General features: G+C 41.1%; 1 protein-coding gene, 2 non-coding genes and 2 pseudogenes across 3 annotated transcripts in view; 4 read left to right on the forward strand and 1 right to left on the reverse strand.

Moving 5' to 3' along the window:
- LOC126028593 (C5a anaphylatoxin chemotactic receptor 1-like) overlaps nucleotides 1-26,019 on the forward strand; it is a 334,324-nt gene that overhangs the window by 147,032 nt on the left and 161,273 nt on the right. The window lies entirely within an intron of this gene.
- LOC126028263 (60S ribosomal protein L21-like) lies at nucleotides 4,636-5,179 on the forward strand (annotated as a pseudogene).
- On the reverse strand, nucleotides 6,818-6,931 carry LOC126028818 (uncharacterized; annotated as a pseudogene).
- Nucleotides 11,980-12,109, forward strand: LOC126029352 (small nucleolar RNA SNORA22). The gene has a single exon (XR_007502965.1). It is a non-coding gene; the product is annotated as a small nucleolar RNA SNORA22 (small nucleolar RNA).
- Nucleotides 13,058-13,176, forward strand: LOC126028751 (5S ribosomal RNA). Its single transcript, XR_007502467.1, has one exon. It is a non-coding gene; the product is annotated as a 5S ribosomal RNA (ribosomal RNA).

The following is a 26,019-nucleotide window of genomic DNA, read 5'->3' on the forward strand; positions in this document are numbered from 1 at the left end:
ATGCTGAAGCAGGAAAGCCAGGACCGGCATTTCAAAATTAAAGTTAGGCCATCTGCACTGGCCACAAACTTCAAGGAAAATAATGAAATCAAGTCTCCCTTTTCCACTCCCCGAGCAAGCACCCCAACTGTGAGTATTAAAGTAGGCAGCGGAGGGATGGCACAAAGCCAAATAAGCCAGTCCAGTTAGCAGATGAGAGTCGAAAGTGGGGTTGCTTTGGGTAGTGTAAAGTAATTATTAAAACATTTGGAATTGGGAGACTTTCTAAGTTCATGTCTGTAATAGTTAAAAATCAGAGAGAGAGAGAGAGAAAGAGAGAGAGAGGAGAGAGAGAGAAAGCTGAGAAACCTTGAGATAAGTACACCAAACTCCGTTTTGCCACCCACCCCTCAGGAATATCAGAGAAAGTACATAATTTAAACTCTATTAGGTGCCAACTGTAACAAAACTATCAGTAAAGAAAAATTTTGGTCATTTTAAATTCAAGTGAGCTACAAAAGTTACAAAATTTGGGTGGTTTATATTTCTACTGGAAAAAAGTTCTCATTTTAAAGGTATCTAAAAATAGGAGCTGCAGTAGTAGTAGTGATAAGACATTTGCATTGCATGCTACCAATTCAGGATGGACTCAAGTTCAAATCTCGGCATCCCATAGGGTCCCCTGAGCCTGCCAGGAACAATTTCTGTGCACAGCTTCTAGGGTGATCAATAGCACTGCTGGATGTGGCTCAAAATCTGGAAGAAAAAAAAAAGAAGTATCTCAAAATATAAAATTGTGTGGAAATCTCGTTTTAGATAATATTAATAAATTTGTGAATATTTAATACTGTTTAGATAAATAAATTACATAACTGTGTTGCCATAATATTTGATGTTGGTCATAGGTCTTCAAATGACCTTAAATAAACAAGTATAATAAAAGCAAGAAGAAGCCTCCTTACTTCACATCAGTACAACATGTTAAACTAGTTGTATTTAATAAATTTAGCCATTTAGCTTTCAGTTAAAACACTGAAGCAGTTCAGCAGGCAACACGGGGAACAGTGTGGCTCCATGCTGTAGGCTTTTTGGCCAAGCTTAGGGGAAGATGTGGCCTTCCAACTGCCCCCCACAGTCTCCTGTTTCCTTCCTCCCAGACCCCAGGGTTATCCCTGGCTGCCTGCCCAGGGTGCCAACAAGGTGGGAGCCAGCGAGCAGTTTAGAGGGCACCCCAGGCCTCCCCCATCCTGCACTGGAGGGGAGGGGACTGGTGAATTTCCGGCTTCCAGCATAATCAAGGATTCAAACTCCTCTCTGGGAGCTGGAAGTTTAAGCAAGCAGCACGGAAAATAGCATGGATCCATGTTGTAGGCTATTTGGCCAAGCTTAGGGGAAGATGTGGCCTCCAACTGCCCCTGAAAGCCCTCTCTCTCCTTCTTCCCAGACCCCAAGGTTACCCCTGGCTGCCTGCCCAAGATGCCAGCAAGGTGGGTACTGGCGAGGCATTTAAAGGGGACCACAGGCCTCCTCTGCCCTGCACCAGAGGGGTGGATTGGGGGAGGGGACTGGTGAACTTTCAGCTTCCCACTAATCCCCATTCTCAAAAATGTATATAGATTTAGAGGATACCATATAGTTTAATCCACTTTGCGTTATACAGTATAGATTGTTAAATAAGATATCATAGGTGTTCATTTATATTTACAATATACAGAATATCTATGTTGTATTATTCCCTTCCCCGATTGGCTCACCACCTTACAGGTTCATTTCTAGTCCTTGCTCTTACCCCCACTGTCTATTACCTCACATGTAACCTTTTTTTTTTTTTTTTTTTTGGTTTTTGGGCCACACCCGTTTGACGCTCAGGGGTTACTCCTGGCTATGAGCTCAGAAATCGCCCCTGGCTTGGGGAGACCATATGGGACGCCGGGGGGGGGGGGAGACCATATGGGACGCCGGGGGATCGAACCGCGGTCCGTCCTACTGTAGCGCTTGTAAGGCAGACACCTTACCTCTAGCGCCATCTTCCCGGCCCCACATGTAACCATTTTTACCCTCAGCTCTTCTCTCCTTATGAAGCAAAGTATTATCCTCTCTCCAGCTAACTGCCAGCCAGCTCCCAAAATGAAAATATAGACTCTCAGACTGAGAAGAAACCAAAACTCTGTTCCTATCAATCTATTGTCAATGGACTCTTATCCTCCAACTCTCTTCACTGGGTACCTGTGCTTGCTACCATAATCTGTTTCCGAGATGCCCCCACTCAAAGACATTTCCTAATACGGGAGTGCTGGGAGTTGTTTACAGACTCCAGATGGCCAAATCACAGACCAAAGTGGTGTCCTGGAAACAACACCCTCACCCCCCCCAACTATTTCTTTTTTTTGTTTGTTTATTTTGGGGCCACACCCGTCGGTGCTCAGGGGCTACTCCTGGCTGTCTGCTCAGAAATAGCTCCTGGCAGGCACGGAGGACCATATGGGACACCAGAATTTGAACCAACCACCTTTGGTCCTGGATCAGCTGCTTGCAAGGCAAACACAGGCTGTGCTATCTCTCCGGGCCCGCCCTTGACTATTTCTAAACATAAAAGGGACATGTGTATCTCCTTTGTATATTCTAGATGTATTCCTTTAATATCTATAACTCCTTTTGAATAACCTCTTATATAGTGAAATTTTGCCCATTGTTTTTTGTTTTGTTTTGTTTATTTACTTTTTTCCCCTTTGAGATCTGTTCAATAGTGATGCTGGTAGAAGAGTATCTCTGTATAAAAAAAAGGGGGGAAAACACTGAAGCAGCAAGAAACTGCAAGGTATGTGTGTATATATAAAGAGAGATGTATATAAAGAGAATGCAAAATGATATTCAAAGAAGAAAACTATTTTGGAAAATGTTCTAAGTTACGTATTGAGTAAAGATCTGAGTAACTAAGAATGTGTGTGATGAGGTCATACCTTAAACTTGTAATTCCTCTGGATTAGAAATCATTAGTCTTTTTAAGAGAATTTATATTTTTAATGGTCTAAAATTTTGTTAATATGACATATAGAATTTTGACATGGAACACTTTTTTTGTTTGTTTTTGTTTTTGTTTTTGGGCCACACCCGGTGGTTCTCAGGGGTTACTCTTGGCTGACAGCTCAGAAATAGCTCCTGGCAGGCACGGGGGACCATATGGGACACCGGGATTCGAACCAACCACCTTTGGTCCTGGATCGGCTGCTTGCAAGACAAATGCCGCTGTGCTATCTCTCCGGGCCCGACATGGAACACTTTTAAGCACAACAAGAGACCATAGCTTTTGAATTTATTTAGTTTTGGTTCAATGTTTTGACTGGAAGTTTTCTTTTTAGTTATGACTTAAATAAATTAAAAGGAAATGATCATTAGTTTGGGGCATTTAAAATAGACGGAACTTACCTTAAAAGGACACAAATAGAATTCCTGGTAATTTACAAAATGTTAACGTAAGGTCTTCAAAAGTAGGGACATTTGTTTGTTTCATGGATTAGTTTTGGTCACCTTTAGTAGGTATAGTTTTTTTATAATTGGAAATTTAAAAAATCATTACAGCTATTTACTGTGGAATATTTTAAATGTTATATAGCTATATCCTTTGACAAAGTGCCCTCAGAGGATGGAAAGAGAGAGGCTACTGTTAGAAAAAAAGGAGTGCAGGTGTGTGATTTATTCAAGAAAAATAAAGTAAGAATGGATTTATGAATACTGGAAAAAAGATGGAAATTCTGTGAAAGAGTAATCAGTAGGTTGCAAACAAGAATGCAGAAAATTGACAGAGTGAATTTAAAGTAGTGTGCAAAAGATTTGGGATTGTGAACTAAAGAAAAAAATCTGTATAATCAACCAGGATGGTTATTATTAATATGTCTCTAAATTAGAAGTGAGCTAATGTTTTATATAAATGAGTTTAGATCCTTTAAAGTATAATGTACTTATATTCATTGGGTAGGAATGGGGGTAATGATAAAGCATAATGAGCTCTTGAATAAATAAAAGCTTTGAAAAGAATATCAAGAATTTAAGTGGGCCCGGAGAGATAGCACAGCGGTGTTTGCCTTGCAAGCAGCCGATCCAGGACCAAAGGTGGTTGGTTCGAATCCCCGTGTCCCATATGGTCCCCCATGCCTGCCAGGAGCTATTTCTGAGCAGACAGCCAGGAGTAACCCCTGAGCACCGCCGGGTGTGACCCAAAAACCAAAACAAAAAAAAAAATAGAATTTAAGTAAGTTCATTGAAGTTCAGTTTCTAGTTTTTTGAAAAATTAGTGATGATCAACTTTGACTAGGAATTTTGAAGTCTACAGTCTGCAAAAATAGTGAGCATTCTTTCTGGTATTCAAAGTTCTGTTCAAATTCCATGTATAGTAAAATTTACTTATTAGAGGAATTGCTGGTGTCCAACATGCCTTCTGCTTGTGAGCACATAAACTGAGGCCAGGAGAATGAATAAAACTTCTACTTTTTGTATGCCATGTAAGATTAAATGTTTAGATGACTTTGTATTTGCTGCCATTCAATTGAAAGATTTTCATTACTTTCTGCCAAGGATATTGATAGATATATCACAAAGAGCTTTATGAGCTTTTCAGCTGGAGCTGCCATCTTCCAGTTTTTCCAATAAATCACAGTCATGACCAACACAAAGGGAAAAGGGAGGGGCACTCACTACATGTTTTCTAGACCCTTTAGAAAACATGGAGTTGTTCCTTTGGCTACAAACACACAGATTTATAAGAATGGTGATATTGTAGACATAAAGGGGATGGGCACTGTTCATAAAGAAATGCCTGCCTCACAAATGTTACCATGAAAAAACTGGAAGAGTCTACAGTGTTACCCAGCATGCTGTTGGCATTGTTGTAAATAAACAAGTCAAAGACAAGATTCTTGCCAAGAGAATTAATGTTTGTATTGAGCATATTAAGCACTCTAAAAGTCGAGACAGCTTCCTGAAGCGGGTGAAGAAAAATGATCAGAAAGAGAAAGAAGCCAAAGAGAAAGGAACTTGGGTTTAGTTGAAGCGCCAGCCTGCTCCACCCAGAGAAGCACACTTTGTGAGAACCAATGGAAAGGAGCCTGAGCTGCTGGAACCCATTCCTTATGAATTCATGGCATGAGAGACATTTTTTAAAAAAATAAAAGATCTCTGAACTATTAAGAAAAAAAAACAAAAAGCTTTATGAATATGGTTATGGTTTTAAAAAAATTCAACCAGTAAATCTGTAGAAAATCTTACCGTGGAAAGCCCCAAACATTATTCAAGATGTTTCAAGATTTTCTGTGTGTAAATTTGAGAGGGATTTGCTTTTTCTCTCTCCTTAGTACTGTCAGTATTTTTGATGCTTCATGACATGTTGATTTGCATAAATACTGGCAGAAAGTTTTCCTATCTGTAGTGGAGATCACTTCTCATGCAGACAGGAAATCTTACAAGTAGGTAGAGGAGGGCCTGGAGAGATAGCACAGTGGCGTTTGCCTTGCAAGCAGCCGATCCAGGACCAAAGGTGGTTGGTTCGGATCCCGGTATCCCATATTGTCCCCCGTGCCTGCCAGGAGCTATTTCTGAGCAGACAGCCAGGAGTGACAGCCAGGAGTAACCCCTGAGCACCACCGGGTGTGGCCCAAAAACCAAACCCCCCCCAAAAAAAAACCTCTAACAACCTAATACATTTCCCTGGAATTGTACGAACTAGATTAAACCACTAAAGTTAGATGCAAAATTTTCTGTTTGCAATGGGGCTTAGAACAAAACAGTAAGATCCATATAAATAAAATGCATCTTGGGGATTTCGGGGGGGGCCCACTGGTGATGTTCAGAAGTTACTCCTGGCTATGCACTCAGAAATCGCTCCTGGCAGGCTTGGGGGACGATATGGGATGCCAGGGCTTGAACCCAATTCTATCGTGGGTCAGCTGCATGCAAGGCAAATGCACTTTTACTGTGCTATCACTCCAGTCCCGATAAAACACATTTTAAACAGCAAGATAATGACCAATGCATATAGGGTCAAGAGATCAACCTGAAACAGTTAAGATGTAGGAGATTCTGAAAAAAAGTTTCTCCTCATTTGAGCTTCGGCTGGGCTTCTTCCTCCAACTTCTACTCCATCTGTGTTAGTATGCCAAGGTTATCAGATACAAAATGTCTTTCAGTTCCAGAGCCAGATTCAAGATTGAGGGCTGCCGGTCCCATTTCAACAGAGCTTTCTTTCTAGCTTCTTTCCAATCAGTGATTTCTTTGGGTTTCTGCAAATGGAGAGGCTGAAGTCCTTGAAAAAGGTACCTTTGGTAGGAAAAGGCTGTGAGTCTTAGCCTCTGGGGGACTAATCCAAGTTTTCAGCTCTATTCTCTTTACTCTCTGCTCCTTTTCTGCCTAAAGGGGTCTCCACCATTTTCAGAACAGGTGCCACATGCACCAACATTCTGGGCTCTTCATTCTCAGTCTGGTGCAAGAGACCATGATTAATCACCAGAAGGTCAAGGCACTCACCATCATTGGGGGTCTTCTCAGGATCTCAAGCCTTGTGTCCATGTTCAATTGCCAGTTGTTTATTAAAATATGAAAATTATAATATAAAACTCACTTGTTGGGTGAGTCTGCCCCAGACACCATATTTCTAACCCCTCAGGCCATCAGGTGTGATGAAATAGAATAGTACTGGAGAAATAACTCACAAGCAGTCAAAGTTTCATCAGAGTCAGGTCACTTTTATTTCAAGGCTCTGTCCCCCATATCCTTTTCCTCATATGGCTTCTCTAAGTTTCTGCTGCCCACCTTTTCTGCTTCTCTCTATGCTGCATATAACATATCTCTCTGTCTCTTAAGCTCTCTGCTGCTTTTCTATTTTTTTTGGTCCATTTACTGTACCTCCTCTTTCTATACAGTCAGTGTAAGGAACACAGCCTGTGGTAAGAATTGGGAGGCCTTATCTTTTCTTTTTTTTTTTTTGATTTTTTTAACACACACACACACACACACACACACACACACACACACACACACACACACATATATATATATATATATATATATATATATATATATATATATATATATATAATCCTTCACCAGTGCAACATTTCCATGACCAATATCCCGTGTCCTTCCTCCCTACCCCACACCAGCCTGTACTCTAGACAGGCTTTCTACTTCCCTCATTCAGTCACATTTTTTTTGTATTCTTTTTGTATTTTTGGTCCACAACCATTTGATGCTCAGGGGTTACTCCTGGCTAAGCACTCAGAAATTGCCCCTGGCTTGGGGGGACCATATGGGACACCGGGGGATTGAACCGCGGTCCTTCCTTGGCTAGTGCTTGCAAGGAAGACACCTTACCTCTAGCACCACCTCTCCGGCCCCAATTCAGTCACATTTTGTTATGATCATTCTCAGTGTAATTATTTCTGTGACTGCACTAAACGATTCTCTGCTGCTTTTCTAGCCAGCACTTTTCTTGATCCGCTAGATCCCCACCCAACAGGATGGGGGTGGCCCTGTAATCCAGGTGTGATTAATATCTTCAAAGAAGAGATCAGGATGAAAAAGATGTTGGGGACAGGGCCACACTGATGTACTGTTGAAGACTGTTTGGCATAACTAAAACCCCTTTTTACTAAAATCAAAGTGAAGTCTCTGAAAGTCTGAGCAAAAGTGCCTACGTGACAATTAGCACGAGCTGCCAGCCTAAGCAGCTAGCAAATGTGGCCTTTGCCCTTGGACCTAAAGAAAAGAGGAGTCACTGCATACCTCAGAGCTAGGGGAGTCAACCACGGGCACCAAGATGTTCCCATAAAGATAGAGGTTGGTGGGCCTGGGCAGAGATTATATCTTATACTTTGTTGCTCTAACAACTTGGGCCTCATGATTGATGAATGCCAGCTTCGTGATGTACAGCCTTATTAATTTTGAAAAAACATGATGTGCCTGTGGAAAGTTACAATTATTCCAAGAATGCCTTGCCCCTTTCTCTTTGTTTGGCCTGACTATAAAAGGCTAGCCCCCTCCCCAAATAAACGGACTCTTGATTGGAACTTTTCGCCTTGAGTCTCCTTGTCTTCCCAATCCAGCTTTTCTTTCAGGCCGGAATCCCCTTCGTGAACCGTGAATAACTGTTGTGGTCCCCAGCCTGGACGAGGTCTCTGGGGGGCCACAGAGTGGCGCACAAACGTGGGGCACGAAGTACGGATCACCCGGTCGAACAGCAAAGGCACGAGTCCGGAGCCTCACTGTAAGTCATCAGTAAGTCCCTATAAAGGGCAGGGTGCAAGGAGGTTAGCTAACAGTGATCACTATCACCGCCATTCATTTGTCCCCGGAGAAAATGGGGACTACTTTATCAAAAGAGGAGGCTTTCATTAAAGATCTTAAGAAAGCTCTGGGTGAAAGAAAAATTAAAGTTAAGAAAAAGGACTTAATTAAGTTCTTTGTATGTGTTCATGATATTTGTCCTTGGTTTGTGGTCACTAGACCCCGTATAGTTACAAGTACCTGGAAACAAATTGGTGATGAAATTATACAATACTATACCAAACATGGTAAAGAAAAGGATAAAAAGGTTATGCATACTTATTGGACTATTCTGGGTAAAATTTTCACAGGAGCCGAATTAGACCCCCTTGGGGAAAGCCTCATCAATAAAGAAATTATTCAGAAGGCTGAAGCCATTGTAGAAATAGCCTCTCGCAATCAATCACGGGCTAGCAGCGCCCCTCCGAAAACAGAAAGTCTCATAGATTTGGAGCCCTCTAAAGGCTTCTATCCCATAATTGTCAGTGCACCCCCCAAGGAGGACATTCTAGAAGCTGAGGACAATTTGTCCCTGTCAGAAGGGGCCACCCATTATAATCATGGCTGGTCTCCCTCCCCTCCCCCATACAGCGCAGAACTCTTGCCTGATCCACCTCAGGTGCTAATACAACAAACTGTCCCTTCAGGCCTGCAACATCACAAAGCCAACCTGGCGGCACAATTAAAAGAACTTAAGGAAATAAAAAGTCTAGAAGAACAAATTACACGGCTTCAAGCCTCTGATAATACATATCAGTTCCCTGTATTCTTTAACCAACAGCCTGAAGAAGTTGAATCTCCTCCCCCCAGGACCCGTTCACCAGCAGACCGCAGCTGCTCACAGCTTAGAGGCACAGGCACAGTGACACGTAGTCAGAACCTAGATAGATCTCAGGCTACCCAAAGAGCTCACGCTGCAGCCAGACCCCTAGAGGACATTCAGGAAGAACCGCAACAGGCCCCAGATGACCCTGAGTCTGCTCCTTCACTAGGCAAACACATGGTAGAGATTAGGAAATACCAAAGTCTCCGACACAAACCTATAGAGACCCTTTTTCACGCCATAAACACCTATAGTCATAATGCTCCCTATACCCTCTCCTGCCTTGAGGCAGTTCGAGATGGGGGGAGTTACTACCTGCTGAATGGAAAGAAATTGCTAGCACTACCCTGCCACATTCAGAATACATTCTTTGGGATACAGATTTTTTGGCATGATGCAGGCAACAGGCAAATCTGGGCGATGGAGGCTTCACCCCCCCCCCCCCAGATCACATTTATGAGTAGCTTACTGGCACTGGAGCCTTTGCTTCCTTTAAAGAGCAGCAGCAAAACCTTTCCCCTACCCTCTTAAATCTAAAGTTGTCTGTCCTCTGCCCACCCGATCCCATAGCCAGCCCCCCCCTCTTGAGAATTCAGAGGGACAGGCTAATTAGAGTGAGGCTGAGTGCCATAAGACAGAAACTGCTGAGGTCCCTACAAATAATTCTAAGGGCCCAGTGAGCAGGATAATTACAAAGTATCAGCTGCTAAGCCATAAAACCTTGCGATATCTGCACTTTGCTGTTAAAACTTCTGGGCCTAATGCGCCCTTTACTCAGCCTGCTCTGAGCCCATCTTTCAGCCTCTTTCCTGCCGGCCTCAGGGAAACATCCAGCTCAGGCCCTGCCACTCCCACTTTAAGCCTTCCAATTCACCTTGAAATACCCCAATCTTTGTTATTCAAAAGAAATCTGGAAAGTGGCATCTCTTGCATATTCTCAAAGCAATTAAATAATGGGTGCTTTTGCAACCCGGACTCCCCTCCTCGGTTGACCTTCCCTCTAATTCCAATAAATTAGTAATTGATCTTAAAAGATTGCTTTTTTTTCTCTATACCATTACACCCTGCTGACTGTAAAGGATTTGCTTCTAGCCTTCCTGCTATTAACTGTGCTGGCCCCTCCCCAAGTTATCAGTGGAAGGTTCTGCTTCGCTTTGTCAGCCCTACACTTTGTCAAATATGTGTAGCTCAGGTTATAAATTTTGTAAAAAATATTTTGAAAATAGGGCCGGAGAGATAGCACAGGGTGTTTGCCTTGCAAGCAGCCGATCCAGGACCAAAGGTGGTTGGTTCGAATCCCGGTGTCCCATATGGTCCCCGTGCCTGCCAGGAGCTATTTCTGAGCAGACAGCCAGGAGTAACTCCTGAGCACTGCCGGTTGTGACCCAAAAACCAAAAAAAATATATATATATATTTTGAAAATAAACCTAATTATCCTATTCATCCTTAAAATAAAACAGCATATTAATTGGCTGATGCAAAATACAAATAATTGGCCTTTGGCATGTGCCTCCTTTAAGGAAAAAATTGATATTCATTATCCAGCTAATAAGTTTATACAGTTTTTCAAAAGATGCTTGTGAAGAAAAAAAAAGTAGCAAGCCAGTGACAACAAGGAACCCCTTACCTCCTGGTCTTAAAAGTTCTCGCTTTGAATATCAAAACCTCAGGTCAGCACAAACAGAAAGATAAAGTCCTGGCCCTGCTCTAGGAAGAGGCCATATACCCCCAACTCACTCAAGGTCTATTTTTCTTTAAGATCCTAATAAACTAGCCACCACCCCCCATCCCTTAGGGAAGGAATGCAGTCCTAAAATATTTTTCTAATATAAAGACCACAGTTGGTAAAATTATGAGGTTTTAAAAGTGTTCAAAAATGTTATAATAAGCCCTTTATTCTATGCAGAGGTAGTGTATATGTGGCATATTCTATACCTGTATTTGAGACAGTAAGTTTCTGTGTCGTCAAAATGCAAACAAAAATTTTGAAAAAAAAAATATCACTTCTCTCCTAAAGTTGGTAAAATTTGGCTTAAGTTCAGAAATAGTGCTAGCCTGTGTGTGTCTTAGTGCTTACAAGTTTGATTACTCTGCTAAATATGGCAGAGAGTGACGGGCGTAGAATTAAAAGGATTCAGAAACTGTTCATGTGAAATATATAGTAAGAATTATTGTCAGAATTTTGTTGCATCTCATAAAAGGCCTCAAATAATTGTAAAGTTTGTAAATTAAATTATGCGGCACAAGTTTGCCTTTTTAAAAAGCATTTGTGTAATTAAGTTTTGTGCATTGGGTGTTGTAAAGTAATTATTAAAACATTGGAAATTTAAAAAAACCTTCTAAATTCAGGTCTGTAAGGGTTAAAAAATCTCTAGGGAGAAAAAGCAACAAGGAGATAACAGCAATAAACTCCCTTTGTTCATGCCTCTCAGAAATTTTAGAGCAAGGTCATAATTCTGTCACTTGTAATAACAGATTATTGGTAAAAGAAAAACCTTTTGGTGTTTAAAATTTAAACGGACACACAAGTATTAAAATTTGAGTCTTTTATATTTCTTTTTTTTTTTTTTTTTTTTTTTTTTTTTTTGTTTTTTGGGCCACACCCGGTGACGCTCAGGGGTTACTCCTGGCTATGCGCTCAGAAGTCGCTCCTGGCTTGGGGGACCATATGGGACGCCGGGGGATCGAACCGCGGTCCGTCCAAGGCTAGCGCAGGCAAGGCAGGCACCTTACCTTTAGCGCCACCGCCCGGCCCCGAGTCTTTTATATTTCTATTAGAAAATTTATTTTGATTTTTAATGTACTTAAAATATTATGTGGAAAATAATGTTATTAGCCTTTTTAAATAATATAGTTAATTTTACTGCACAGTAAACACCCAGGTGTGGTTTATAGTACCCTTGGTTTTAATTTTGTGCTACAGCAATGGATATTTTTTACCTCTGCATTGAAAGATCTATCCTTTTAAGAGTATTCAGAAAGTCAGCACATTTTACAGATCTGTATATTTGTGTCAAAGTGAAAAAATCTAGTATTAATGAAAATATATATATTTAATTTTATGAATAATATTATAAAAGTAAATTTTATAAGCAGATTGACATCAGGTATCAAAAGTAATTTTGGTCTTAAGCTCTAGGTGTGGAAATGCATCAGATGTCTTTAACTATATTTTATAATGATCTAAACATTTTGTTAATTTGGTATATAATATTTTTTACAGATTATTCGCTTAAAGTCTTCAAAGTAGAAACAGTTGTTTGTTTTTTAAAGTCAGTTTTTCATACCTTTAATTATCATAGTTCATGCTATTGTGTTTAATCATAAAAATTTTAACACTTTATTGCAGCTGTCTTACTGTTCTACTGTGAAACTAATTTAAAGAAAGCCTGTTCATTTATAGCAAATGATATCATACTTCAGAGTGGAGACTCCTTCTACAGTGCTCATTAACCATTTTACTTAAAAATTTTTAACTGCATTTTACTTAATGTTTTAAACTTCAAACTAGGATTATTTTAAAAATGTTTTATGCTAAATCTAAACCTTAAAACTTTTATTTTCAGCAAAGTTCCACTCCATCTACATTAAGTACTTCAAAAAACTAAAAGTTTTTCTACAAAAAAAATTTTTTTTCTTACAAATATGCTGGCTAAATATTTAAAAGCGCTTGTCAATTTTTCTAAAAAAAAAAAAACAGTTTTGGATCTATCCTTTTGTCTGTTTATGTGTGTGTTGTGATGAATGAAAGTGGCCACTAGTATACAATGTTGTGTTTAGTGTTGTTTTGTTTTGTCTGTTTATTTGTTATCTCTACATTCCATCATAAATGCAATTTTCAAAGCCTTATCCATTTTTCAAATTTTAATTAATTTTTTTCAACCTGGTTCTGTCTGGTCAGTTGACAGACTGGCATCTTGCAACTAAAAATCATGTGTTAAATCTACGGCCATACCACCCTGAACGCGCCCGATCTCGTCTGATCTCGGAAGCTAAGCAGGGTCGGGCCTGGTTAGTACTTGGATGGGAGACCGCCTGGGAATACCGGGTGCTGTAGGCTTAAAAAAAAAATCATGTGTTAAAAATTATGTATTCAGCTGGCTTTGTCCTTCTAAGAACATGGCAGAGGGTGTGGGGGATGGTAAACCCCAGATTTCTCAATGGCCATCGGGGATACCTTTTCCCTGGAGAATTTCTGGACTTTGCAGTCACCCAGCTTTCCTGCTATGTGTAAGTTAAGGCCATAAAAATATAAATATGTGGCTAGAGAAAAAAGCATCTAGCTTTAAGATAATAACTAAGAAGTTTAAAAAAAACATTTAGGTTCAGTTTAAAAGTTTTTTTAAAAATTGGCAATTTTTAATTATAAAAATTTTTAAATGCTGAAGTCTAACAGAAGACTTCCACAGCCTCCCGCAGTCCTGTCTTCATCTACCTCAAAAAAGCCTTAACTTTAAGACAGGTCACGGGCGTGGGACTTTGCTTACTCAAACCATATATGCGCCCCCCTGTCCAACTATCAAACATTTGCAATCAAACCATTGTGGTTAACAACTCTTCCATCTTCATTGAAGCCCCCAACTCCACTTATTTTGTTTGCTCCACTGGACTTTCTCCCCATATTATTACTGAAATATTTCTTGCTTATCAAGATTATTATGTTTTAGCCTTGTTAATGCCTAGATTAACCATTAAACCTGTTGGTCCGGTTTCCGCCTCGGACCTCATCCTGCAAGTGGTCAACGCCTCTACCCAGGCGCTCTCCAGCACCAGCTTTGAACACTGTTGAATCTGCTATTTACCCATCCCACCATTCTATGAAGTAATTGCTGCCTTCAGACTGCCTCACTTCACCAACAATATCAACCTTCTGCGATGAAGTATGGAGCCTCAACGCCATGGCATGACTTTGAAACAAGTGGTGGAAATTGAACTTTGCCTTTTGAAACTCAATATGCTTCCCCCTATTCCCCTTATTGAAATTTGTAAGCAAACTCTTGTTAATTCATCTTTTCAGGTTATATTTGCTCCCAATTTAACATTTTTTGCTTGTTCCTCGGGTTTATCTCCCCATATTGTTTCTAATATTTTTCTCCAGCATAAGAATTATTGTGTATTGGTTGTTTTAATGCCTAAATTAACTGTCAAACCTGAATCAGATTTATTGCCTGGTAAAGATACCTCCCTTGCCCCTTCCAGGCGCAAAAGAAAACTTGTAACTGCACTCACTTTTGCCTTGGTGTTAAGCTTAGGTGTTGCTGGTGCAGGCACAGGAATTTATTCATTGGTTCATACCCAAGAAGCTATTAATGTTTTAACCACCACTGTTGTTAAAGATATAGAGGAGCTTAAGCGAGATCTAGACTATTTACAAGAAACTGTTGGCTCCTTAGCTGAAATGGTACTACAAAACCGTCATGGCCTTGATCTTGCTTTGTTAAAAGATGGGGGGGGGGATATGTGCTGCCTTAAAAGAAGAATGTTGCTTTTTTTGTTTTGTTTTGTTTTGTTTTTGGGCCACACCCGGCGGTGCTCAGGGGCTACTCCTGGCTGTCTGGTCAGAAATAGCTCCTGGCAGGCACCGGGGACCATATGGGACACCGGGATTCAAACCAACCACCTTTGGTCCTGGATCGGCTGCTTGCAAGGCAAATGCCGCTGTGCTATCTCTCCGGGCCCAGAATGTTGCTTCTTTAAAGACAAATTAGGCCTTGTTAGGGATAGCATCAAAAAGGTTGAAAAAAGACTAGCTGAAACCAAGAAAACCTTAGACAGGAAGGAAAATTGGTATAAAAATTGGTTTTCAGCTTCCCCCTGGATATCTACTCTAGTGCCCACGCTGCTTGGCCCATTCATTGGGATCCTGTTGTTTGTTTCTTTTGGTCCATGGGCATTTCGCCATATAACTGGCTTTATAAAAACCCAGATTGATGAGGCTTCCAAAAAATCTGTGGGCGTACGTTATCAACAGATCCAGCCTCACGAACCCCCGGTGACTGAAGTCTCAGAGGGCGAAACAGGCGCCCCTGAAACACTGGACTTTGAGGAGTTAGAACAGCTTGCCAAGCACAAAAACTCCCTCCTCTCACGGCTGTGGAAATTCCTAGGACGGGATTAGCCTGATGACAGTTGTCAGAAGCCCACCCCATTCTTTAAATCTGTGTTGGCTCTTAGTGGTAGGGTGACCTAGCCTATATGCACTCATGCAAGAATTTCTTGCGTGCTCCCTGAGCCATAGCCTTACTTTGGGGTGCTGACACTGAGAGCACATCAGGGTTTCAACTCATCTTTGAAATAAATAAAAAAGGGGGAATTTGTTGGAGACTCTTTGGCATAACTAAAAGCCCTTTTTACTAAAATCAAAATGGAGTCTCTGAAAGTCTGAGCAAAAGTGCCTATGTGACAATTAGCACGAGCTGCCAGCCTAAGCAGCTAGCAAATGTGGCCTTTGCTTTTGGATCTAAAGAAAAGGGGAGTCACTGCATACCTCAGAGCTAGGGGAGTCGACCACAGGCACCAAGATGTTCCCATAATGATAGAGGCTGGTAGGCCTGGGCAGAGATTATATCTTATACTTTGTTGCTCTAACAACTTGGGCCTCATGATTGATGAATGCCAGCTTCGTGATGTACAGCCTTGTTAATTTTGAAAAACATGATGTGCCTGTGGAAAGTTACAATTATTCCAAGAATGCCTTGCCCCTTTCTCTTTGTTTGGCCTGACTATAAAAGGCTAGCCCTCTCCCCAAATAAACGGACTCTTGATCGGAACTTTTCGCCTTGAGTCTCTTGTCTTCCCAATCCCTCTTTACTTTCAGGCCGGAATCCCCTTCATGAACTGTGAATAACTGTTGTGGTCCCCAGCCTGGACGAGGTCTCTGGGGGGCCGCAATGTACCAACAGTAGCTGCAGGATGGCTGGCAAAAATGAAGACCTGATTTATTTGTGAACTGTACCTGGACTCTTATCCAAACTGTGGATGGATGGAGGGTTTGTGAGTCAAACTGTCACCCGAGGTATTCCTTCCCTAAACTTTGATTTATGTGATTTGTTAATTGTGCCTTTGCATATAAATAATAGTGCTTTAGCTTTAGTACTCTGGGAAGTTAATTACTTTTGTCCGATGTTAACCACTAGACCCTTAAGTGAGGGAAGATGATTCCTCCCTGAAAACTAGAAGAGAAAAAGCAATTGGTGATGAGGATGGCTGGTACCAGGACCCAGAGAACAGACTGTTGATTCCCAAGGATCTTGGAAACCACCAACACCTCAACTTATGTCAAACAACTCATCTTGGAGAGCAGAAGATGCTGACGTCTTTAGCAACTGCAAGACTTGGAGGTGGAGCGACAGTGTAGCAGTAGGGTATTTGCCTTGCATGCAGCTGATCCAGGACAGACCACAGTTCGATCCCCGGCATCCCACATGGTCCCCCTCATCAAGAGCGATTTCTGAGCGCATAGCCAAGAATAACCCCTGAGCATCACCGGGTGTGGCCCATACACAAAAACAAAAAAGAAACCACAAGACTGAATTTCAACCATCAACGGACCATGAATTGGTGGAGGGATGTCGAGCTTGCCAGGTCATGAAACCAAGGAAAGTGTCATATCAGCACACAGGTTGGCAGGATCAAGTCTTAGATCTATCACTCTCACATCTGCCTATGAAGTTCAACAAGGGAGGCAGGACTAGAAAGCTGAGATCAACCCAGAGAACCCCCGGAAACTCAAGCTGCTCAGCAGAGAGAACACCTGACTTCAACAAGATCACAGAGCTAGAACCCCCTCCTCCTGGCACTGAGGACTCTTGGTTCAAATACCAGCCCCCATGAGTCCATGAGGCTGACCTGGGGATTTTATGAAGTGACTCATGAATTTTGTTATATGAAACTAGTAAGATAGCACTCCTATATACATGGTGGCCAGATCAAACATTTAGACTTTAGAGACGTCATGGGGATAGATGCCCGTCATCAAGGGAATGTGGATGTGCCCACAGTCAATATGGTTTTTATGCTTGGCCAGGGTATGATAAGACCAAGTACACAGATGTGGAGTAGTCATAGTTTTTTTTTGTTTTGTTTTTTTTTGGGGGGGAGGGGCACACCCAGTGACACTCAGAAATCCTGGTCATGCGCTAAGAAATTACCCCGTCTTGGGGGACTACATGGGACGCGGGGAGATTGAACCTTGGTCTGTCCTAGGCTATCGCACACAAGGCAGATGCCTTATGGCTTGCGCCACCACTTCGATCCCCTCATAGATTATTATTATTATAAAGATTGGCATTGTGTCACCTCGAATGATGGAAATTCAAAATGGAAGGGTGGTACAGGTTGTGAAATTGTGTATCCAGAGGGTGATCATGACAGTTTTCTTTTTATTAACCCTGCTCCTACTAGCAAAGATTATCCTATGAGAAAATAGTATTGGGATTTGGTTCAGGTTTGATTCACAAGCAAGGGGAAAGGGAAACCATAGGATCACTTTTTGGCCTTACTTGGGGAATAAACATGTAGACTACATGGAGTCCAGGGGCCATTCTCCGAATAAGACTCAAGATAGGGCCAGAGAAATAGCACAGCAGTAGGGCTTTTGCCTTGTATGCAGCCACTCCAGGAAGATGGTGGTTTGAATCCTTGCATCTCATATTTTCTCTCATGCCTGCCAGGAGTGATTTCTGAGCACAGAGCTAGGAGTAACCCCTGAGTGTCACCAGGTATGACTCAAAAATTTAAAAAAAAAAGACAAGATAACTCCAGTTCCAGTAAAGGCAGTTGAACCAAGTAAGATCTTAATATCATTTAGGCCTCTAAACCAATGTCACCCCCAATGACAGGCAAAGGTCCTTAGTCCAAAGAGCTCTTTTCCTGACCAGACTCAGAGACTTTCTCTTTTTTTTTTTTTTTTTTTTTGATTTTTGGGCCACACCCGGTAATGCTCAGGGGTTACTCCTGGCTATGTGCTCAGAAGTTGCTCCTGGCTTGGGGGACCATATGGGACACCGGGGGATCGAACCGCGGTCCATCCAAGGCTAGTGCAGGCAAGGCAGGCACCTTACCTTTAGCGCCACCGCCCGGCCCCAGACTTTCTCTTAATCTGTTAGCAACTGCTATGCAAATTAGGGAGAATGATTTCTCCCTGTAAACTAGAAAAGGGGGGTTGTTAGACTCCAGACCCTGAAGCTATAACTCACCTTAATAAGCAAGAAGCCTGTATCAACTTGAATCTTTGCTTACCTATTCTCCATCCCTTCCCAGATATAGCTACACCCCACCCCAAATTCCAGGTCAAATACCAAGAAAATGAGATGTCAGCTTGCACCATAGAGTGGTCAAGGGCTACTTGTTATAAAGGCCATTCTGGTTTTTGGCACAAATGGTATCAGACCAGATAAAAGGGTATATGGGGAGGCAGGAGTTAAGACTGTGAGATGTTGGGGCCGGGCGGTGGCGCTAAAGGTAAGGTGCCTGTCTTGCCTGCGCTAGCCTTTGACAGACCGCGGTTCGATCCCCCGGTGTCCCATATGGTCCCCCAAGCCAGGAGCAACTTCTGAGCGCATAGCCAGGAGTAACCCCTGAGCGTTACCGGGTGTGGCCCAAAAACCAAAAAAAAAAAAAAGACTGTGAGATATAAGAATCAATCGTTTATACTATGGAATTTAAACTATATCCACCAATGAAATGCTTAGACTGCTGAAGCCTGTTGACCCTGTACAAATTGCCTGTTTCACTCAGTGCCTTTGTCTTTCATAAGACTGGACACAGCTAGCTAAATAACCTCTCTTTTGCATTTTATTTTATCAGATGTGATCTTTGACTATCAGCGCAGGTTGGGTTATCTTTTCAGACCCTAACAAGTGAAGCTCTGGGTACCTAAAGAAATGCCAGGGAGGGTCCAGAGAGATAGCATGGAGGTAAGGCATTTGACTTTCATGCAGAAGGTCATTGGTTCAAATCCCGGCATCCCATATAATCCCCTGTGCCTGCCAGGAGCGATTTCTGAGTGTGAGCCAGGAGTAACCCCTGAGCACTGCCGGGTGTGACAAGAAAGAAAGAAAGAAAGAAAGAAAGAAACAAAGAAGAAAGAGAGAAAGAAAGAAAAAGAAAGAAAAAGAAAGAAAGAAATAAAGAAAGATAGATAGATAGAAAGAAAGAAAGACAGAAAGAAAGAAAAAGAAAGAAAGAAAGAAAGAAAGAAAGAAAGAAAGAACGAAAGAACGAAAGAGAGAAAGAGAGAAAGAAAGAAAGAGAAAGAAAGAAAGAAAGAAAGAAAGAGAGAGAGAGAGAAAGAAAGAAAGAAAGAACGAAAGAACGAAAGAGAGAAAGAGAGAAAGAAAGAAAGAGAAAGAAAGAAAGAAAGAAAGAAAGAAAGAAAGAAAGAAAGAAAGAAAGAAAGAAAGAAAGAAGAGAGAGAGAGAGAGAAAGAAGAGAAAGAAAGAAAGAAAGAAAGAAAGAAAGAAAGAAATGAAAGAAAGAAAGAAAGAAAGAAAGAGAGAGAGAGAAGGAGAGAGAGAAAGAAAGAGAGAAGAAAGAAAAAAAGAAAGAAAGAAAGAAAGAAAGAAAGAAAGAAAGAAAGAAAGAAAGAAAGAAAGAAAGAAAGAAAGAAAGAAAGAAAGAAAGAAAGAAAGAAAGAAAGAAAGAAAGAAAGAAAGAAAGAAAGAAAGAAAAAATTCTCGGGATCAAATTCAGATCAGCTGTGTGCAGAGCAAATACTCTCCCTGCTATACTGTTTCTCTAGTCCCACAAGTTCACCTTTTGATTTTCTAGAAAATAAGAAACAGGGGCTGGCGAGCGCTAGAGGTAAGGTGTCTGCCTTGCAAGCGCTAGGCAAGGAAGGACCGTGGTTCCATTCCCCGGCATCCCATATGGTTTCCCCAAGCCAGGGGCAATTTCTGAGCCCTTAGCCAGGAGTAACCCCTGAGCATAAAATGGGTGTGGCCCGAAAAACCAAAAGAAGAAGAAGAAGAAGAAGAAGAAGAAGAAGAAGAAGAAGAAGAAGAAGAAGAAGAAGAAGAAGAAGAAGAAGAAGAGAAAAGTAAAGAAAAAAAGAAACAAAAGTAATTTGTGTGCTCTGAGTTCTAGAAATAAAACACAATGCAGTTGGAAATGTGGTCATGGCTTGCAAACATTCCCATACCATGTTGTGTGTGTGTGGGCAAGTGTTTGAGTGGGAAAGAGGGATTCAGCCCTTCAGGGCTGAGCATATGCAAATCCTTTGACACTTTTTTTTTCTTTTTGTTTTCCCTTTCTTTTTTTTTATTTAAACACCTTGATTACATACATGATTGTGTTTGGGTTTCAGTCATAAAAGGAACACCACCCATCACCAGTGCAACATTCCTATCACCCAAGTCCCAAATCTCCCTCCTCCCCACCCAAGCCCCGCCTGTACCCTAAACAGGCTCTACATTTCCCTCATACATTCTCAATATTAGGACAGTTCAAAATGTAGTTATTTCTCTAACTAAACTCATCACTCTTTGTGGTGAGCTTCCTGAGGTGAGCTGGAACTTCCAGCTCTTTTCTCTTTTGTGTCTGAAATTTATTATTGCAAGAATGTCTTTCATTTTACTTAAAACCCATTGATGAGTGAGACCATTCTGCGTTTTTCTCTCTCTCTCTGACTTATTTCACTCAGCATAATAGATTCTGTGTACATCCATGTATAGGAAAATTTCATGACTTCATCCCTCCTGACAGCTGCATAATATTCCATTGTGTATATGTACCACAGTTTCTTTAGCCATTCGTCTGTTGAAGGGCATCTTGGTTGTTTCCAGAGTCTTGCTATGGTAAATAGTGCTGCAATGAATATAGGTGTAAGGAAGGGATTTTTGTATTGTATTTTTGTGTTCTTAGGGTATATTCCTAGGAGTGGTATAGCTGGATCGTATGGGAGCTCGATTTCCAGTTTTTGGAGGAATCTCCATATTGCTTTCCATAAAGGTTGAACTAGACAGCATTCCCACCAGCAGTGGATAAGGGTTCCTTTCTCTCCGCATCCCCGCCAGCACTGTTTGTTCTCATTCTTTGTGATGTGTGCCATTCTCTGTGGTGTGAGGTGGTATCTCATTGTTGTTTTGATTTGCATCTCTCTGATGATTAGTGATGTGGAGCATTTCTTCATGTGTCTTTTGGCCATTTGTATTTCTTCTTTGTCAAAGTGTCTGTTCATTTTTCTCCCCATTTTTTGATGGGATTAGATGTTTTTTTCTTGTAAATTTCTGTCAGTGCCTTGTATATTTTGGAGATCAGCCCTTTGTCTGATGGGTATTGGGTGAATAGATTCTCCCACTCAGTGGGTGGCTCTTGTATCCTGGGCACTATTTCCTTTGAGGTGCAGAAGCTTCTCAACTTAATATATTCCCATCTGTTAATCTCTGTTTTCACTTGCTTGGAGAGTGCAGTTTCCTCCTTGAAGATGCTTGAAGTCTCAATGTCCTGGAGAGTTTTGCCTATGTGTTGTTCTATATATCTTATGGTTTGGGGTCGGATATCGAGGTCTTTAATCCATTTGGATTTTACCTTCGTACATGATGTTAGCTGGGGGTCTAAGTTCAATTTTTTGCAAGTGGCTAGCCAGTTGTGCCAACACCACTTGTTGAAGAGGCTTTCCTTGCTCCATTTAGGATTTCCTGCTCCTTTATCAAAAATTAGGTGATTGTATGTCTGGGGAACATTTTCTGAGTATTCAAGCCTATTCCACTGATCTGAGGGTCTGTCCTTATTCCAATACCATGCTGTTTTGATAACTATTGCTTTGTAGTAAAGTTTAAAGTTGGGGAAAGTAATTCCTCCCATATTCTTTTTCCCAATGATTGCTTTAGCTATTCTAGGGTGTTTATTGTTCCAAACAAATTTCAAAAGTGCCTGATCTACCTCTTTGAAGAATGTCATAGGTATCTTTAGAGGGATAGCGTTGAATCTGTATAACGCCTTGGGGAGTATTGCCATTTTGATTATGTTAATCCTGCCAATCCATGAGCAGGGTATGTGTGTCCATTTCCGCGTGTCCTCTCTTATTTCTTGGAGCAGAGTTTTATAGTTTTCTTTGTATAGGTCTTTCACATTTTTAGTCAAGTTGATTCCAAGATATTTGAGTTTGTGTGGCACTATTGTGAATGGGGTTGTTTTCTTAATGTCTATTTCTTCCTTATTACTATTGGTGTATAGAAAGGCCATTGATTTTTGTGTGTTAATTTTGTAGCCTGCCACCTTGCTATATGAGTCTATTGTTTCTAGAAGCTTTTTGGTAGAGTCTTTAGGGTTTTCTAAGTAGAGCATCATGTCATCTGCAAACAGTGAGAGCTTGACTTCTTCCTTTCCTATCTGGATTCCCTTGATATCTTTTTCTTGCCTAATCGCTATAGCAAGTACTTCCAGTGCTATGTTGAATAGGAGTGGTGAGAGAGGACAGCCTTGTCTTGTGCCAGAATTTAGAGGGAAGGCTTTTAGTTTTTCTCCATTGAGGATAATATTTGCCACTGGCTTGTGGTAGATGGCCTTCACTATATTGAGAAAGGTTCCTTCCATTCCCATCTTGCTGAGAGTTTTGATCAAGAATGGGTGTTGGACCTTGTCAAATGCTTTCTCTGCATCTATTGATATAATCATGTGGTTTTTATTTTTCTGGTTGTTGATGTTGTGTATTATGTTGATAGACTTACGGATGTTAAACCATCCTTGCATTCCTGGGATGAAACCTACTTGATCGTAGTGGATGATCTTCTTAATGAGGTATTGAATCCTATTTGCCAGGATTTTGTTGAGGATCTTTGCATCTGCATTCATCAGCGATATTGGTCTGTAATTTTCTTTTTTGGTAGCATCTCTGTCTGGTTTAGGTATCAAGGTGATGTTGGCTTCATAAAAGCTATTTGGGAGTGTTTCCGCTTGTTCAATTTCATGAAAGATTCTTGCCAGGATTGGTAGTAGTTCCTCTTGGAAAGTTTGATAGAATTCATTAGTGAATCCATCTGGGCCTGGGCTTTTGTTTTTGGGCAGACTTTTGATTACCATTTTTATTTCATCTATGGTGATGGGGGTGTTTAGATATGCTACATCCTCTTCTTTCAACCGTGGAAGATTATAAGAGTCCAAGAATTTATCCATTTCTTCCAGGTTCTCATTTTTAGTGGCGTAGAGTTTTTCAAAGTAGTTTCTGATTACCCTTTGAATCTCTGTCATATCAGTAGTGATCTCTCCTTTTTCATTCCTAATACGAGTTATCAAGTTTCTCTCTCTCTCTTTCTTTGTTAGGTTTGCCAGTGGTCTATCAATCTTGTTTATTTTTTCGAAGAACCAACTTCTGCTTTCGTTGATCTTTCGGATTGTTTTTTGGGTTTCCACTTCGTTGATTTCTGCTCTCAGCTTTGTTATTTCCTTCTGTCTTCCTATTTTTGGGTCCTTTTGTTGAGTACTTTCTAGTTCTATTAGCTGTGTCATTAAGCTACTCAGGTAAGCTCCTTCTTCCTTCCTGATGTGTGCTTGTAGAGCTATAAATTTTCCTCTCAGTACTGCTTTTGCTGTGTCCCATAAGTTCTGATAGTTTGTGTCTTTATTGTCATTTGTTTCCAGGAACCTTTTGATTTCCTCCTTGATTTCATCTCGGACCCACTGGTTATTGAGTATGAGGCTGTTTAACTTCCAGGTGTTAAAGTTTTTCTTCTGAGTCCCTTTGGAATTCACAAATAATTTCAGAGCCTTGTGGTCAGCGAAGGTAGTCTGCAAAATTTCTATCCTCTTGATATTATGGAGGTATGTTTTATGTGCCAGCATGTAGTCTATCCTGGAGAATGTCCCATGTACATTGGAGAAGAATGTGTATCCAGGTTTCTGGGGATGGAGTGTCCTATATATATCCACTAGGCCTCTTTCTTCCATTTCTCTCCTCAGGTCTAGTATATTCTTGTTGGGTTTCAGTTTGGTTGACCTATCTAGTGTTGACAAAGCAGTGTTGAGGTCCCCCACAATTATTGTGTTGTTATTGATATTGTTTTTCAGATTTGTCAACAGTTGTTTTAAATATTTTGCTGGCCCCTCATTTGGTGCATATATGTTTAGGAGAGTTATTTCTTCCTGCTCTACATACCCCTTGATTAATATAAAATGTCCATCTTTGTCCCTTACAACCTTCCTGAGTATAAAGTTTGCATTATCTGATATTAGTATGGCCACTCCAGCTTTTTTATGGGTGTTGTTTGCTTGGATAACTTTTCTCCAGCCTTTTATTTTGAGTCTATGTTTGTTCTGACTATTCAGGTGTGTTTCTTGTAGGCAGCAGAAGGTTGGATTGAGTTTTTTGATCCATTTAGCCACTCTGTGTCTCTTAACTGGTGCATTTAGTCCATTGACGTTGAGAGAAAGAATTGTCCTAGGATTTAATGCCATCTTTATATCGAGATTTGGTGTGTCTTTTGGTCAGTCTTGTCTTAGATTAGGTCTTTCAGTTTTTCTCTTAAGACTGGTCTTGAGTCTGTAAAGTCTCTGAGCTGTTTTTTGTCTGTGAAACCATGTATTCTTCCGTCAAACCGGAAAGTGAGTTTTGCTGGGTACAGTATTCTAGGTGAAGCATTCATTTCATTCAGTCTTGTCACAATATCCCACCACTGCTTTCTGGCATTTAGTGTTTCTGGTGACAGGTCTGCTGTAAATCTCAAGGATGCTTGCTTGAATGTAATTTTCCCTTTTGATCTTGCTGTTTTCAGAATTCTGTCTCTATCTGTGGGATTTGTCATTGTGACTAGGATGTGTCTTGGGGTGGTTTTTCTTGGGTCTCTTTTGGTTGGTACTCTTCGAGCATGCAGGATTTGATCACATATATTCTTTAGCTCTGGGAGTTTCTCTTTAATGATGTTCTTGACCGTTGATTCTTCCTGGAAATTTTCTTCCTGGGTCTCTGGGACTCCAATGATTCTTAAGTTGTTTCTGTTGATCTTATCATAGACCTCTATTTTCATCTGTTCCCATTCTTTGACTAATTTTTCCATTGTCTGTTCATTTGTTTTAAGTTTTTTTTCCAATCTCTCTTGTTGTATGGAATTGTTATGTATCTCATCTTCCACAGCACCAAGTCTATTCTCAGCTTCTGATACCCTGTCCCAGAGCTTATCCATTTTGTCATTCACTTCATTTACTGATTTTTTCAGGCCTGTTATTTGACATGTTATTTCAGTTTGGAGTTTTGTGATTTCTGTCTTCATATTTTCTTGATTCTTATTAGTGTTCTGTTCTATTCTATTCATGGTTTCTTTGAGTTCTTTGAGTATATTCCATATTGCTACTCTAAAGTCCTTATCTGAGAGATTGATTAGTTGGTTGGTCGTTAACTGGTCATCAGAATTGTCATCTTCATTCTCTATGTCTGATGCTGGCCTGCGTTGTTTCCCCATTGTCACACTTGTATTGTGGGTTTTTCTACGTGTTGTGGTGGTATTCATTGGTTATATGATGCAGGCAACACACTTCTCTGGCTCCGCCCTTTCTGGATGGGCCGACTTGCCTCCAAGGTAGGGGAGTCTTCCGTGGATGAAGCCTCACACGGGATCAAATCTTAGGCCCAAGCACGCAGCAGAGAAGACAGTCTGGAGAGAAATTCTTGCTTCTGTGATCCAGCACAGTTCTTAGTGTGGTTTTTTTCTTCTTGTGATGGTGTTCTTTTTTTAGAAAGAGCGCACGGCTGCGTAGTGAAGTGGAGCTAAGTGCCTTCTGGAGCCTCTTTTCAGCCCACTCTCAGGAGGTTCACGCAACAGGATAGCAGAGAGACACACACAGGCAGCACTCACAGTTTTTCACAGTCGGGCCCCACTGGTCAGGCGTAGTTTTCACTCGCTCGCTGGGCAGCTTCAGAATGCTGTATTTTTGGGGTTCACTTTCCAGGACTCTGAGGAGAGTCACTGGC

The sequence above is a fragment of the Suncus etruscus genome, chromosome 14, assembly GCF_024139225.1.
Source record: "Suncus etruscus isolate mSunEtr1 chromosome 14, mSunEtr1.pri.cur, whole genome shotgun sequence".
NCBI classification, from domain to species: Eukaryota; Metazoa; Chordata; class Mammalia; order Eulipotyphla; family Soricidae; genus Suncus; species Suncus etruscus.